Source organism: Drosophila mojavensis, unplaced genomic scaffold (assembly GCF_018153725.1).
Source record: "Drosophila mojavensis isolate 15081-1352.22 unplaced genomic scaffold, ASM1815372v1 contig_146, whole genome shotgun sequence".
Lineage (NCBI taxonomy): Eukaryota > Metazoa > Arthropoda > Insecta > Diptera > Drosophilidae > Drosophila > Drosophila mojavensis.
The window spans coordinates 1-1,272 of record NW_025318678.1 but is presented as its reverse complement, the minus strand read 5'-3'; the positions used below and the strand labels follow the sequence as shown (position 1 = coordinate 1,272).

Here is a 1,272-nt window from a genome sequence, read left to right as displayed (position 1 = left end):
ACTCACTACAGAAGCACACACAGTTCTTGCAAATACATACATATCAATGTATTGCTAATATGCTGGACCATGACACGAGAAATATCCAGATGGCGCTGCACAGGAGAATTGCGTGACAGTGATGTAAAGCTTCTTGAGACGGCACAAAAAGCGGCAGCAACTCACCCAATGACCAGGGCGCCCAAGGCGACACTATCAGAGATTGCTAGGTGAAAGCGTGCCGTCCCTATTGCACTGGCCGAGAACTGGAGTAGAAGCCCTGGCTGACCCACATGGACTGCCCTTTGCAGCCTACAATCGGACTGGAACGCGTACTCCCAGTGCACATCTGCATAGACGTAACCATAGATGGAGTCTTCAACCTGGCCTGGTTGTAGTCACTACAAATGCGAGACGAAACCCAATGGGACCATTATCAAATATAAACCATAACTACTATAAATATCATTTCTTTATAGACTAACCCGACCTTACACAGCTGTGAAGGCCATCCTTGGTATATATGCCTACATCACGATGCTTGCCTTGCCTGAAGGATGCAGACGCCCTTGATCTGCAAAACACATTTGGCCCAAGGACTGCAGCCTCGCCTTCGGGTGTTTACGCCTCCCTGATGTCATGCTATGGCGCTGGGCTAACATAAGCCTGTAAATGGAAAAAGCTATAAGCATCAAAATACCAGTTACAATCTGCAATGATGACTTACCTGCCGACAAACTCCAGCGACGAGGGGTGCCCATAAATTGCGCAATATCCCAGCTGATGTGGTTATCCTGTGAAGTGCAGCCCGGATCCTGAAAAAAAAAAAAAAAAAATTATAATAATAATAATAATAATAAATAAATAATAATAATAATAAAATTATGTACTAGCCACCTAAATATTGTTAATAATAATATACTTAACTAATTGTAATGCTTATTTGCTACAATATCAACAAGCACGTTTAACTAAGTGGTGCCCAGATTGCACGGATGTAAAAAATAACAAATATTTATCGAAATGTTATGTTAAATGTAAACTGCTATCGAAATGTTAAGTCACTTAACCCATTGCTATGATTGCTGTTATATTTATTTTTAATTCAAAACAAAAGCTGCTAATGTTATGCTAAACGGCTATCGAAACATTAAGTTATTTAAAACCCATAGCTATAATTGCTGTTATTTTAAATTCAAAAAAGTTGCTATAGTTTTAGTAATAAGTTGGATTATAGATAAATATATATAAAAAAAAAAAAAAAAGCTGCTATCTAAAAAAAGTCTGACTTTG

At 38.7% G+C, this 1,272-nt stretch overlaps 1 long non-coding RNA gene across 1 annotated transcript; it reads right to left on the bottom strand.

Annotated features, from left to right (window-relative positions):
• Positions 1–327: 327 nt before the first annotated feature.
• LOC122756730 lies at positions 328–760 on the bottom strand. Its single transcript, XR_006356568.1, has 3 exons — positions 707–760; positions 465–645; positions 328–380 (listed from the first exon to the last, which is right to left on the bottom strand). It is a non-coding gene; the product is annotated as an uncharacterized LOC122756730 (long non-coding RNA).
• Between the last annotated feature and the right edge of the window lie 512 nt (positions 761–1,272).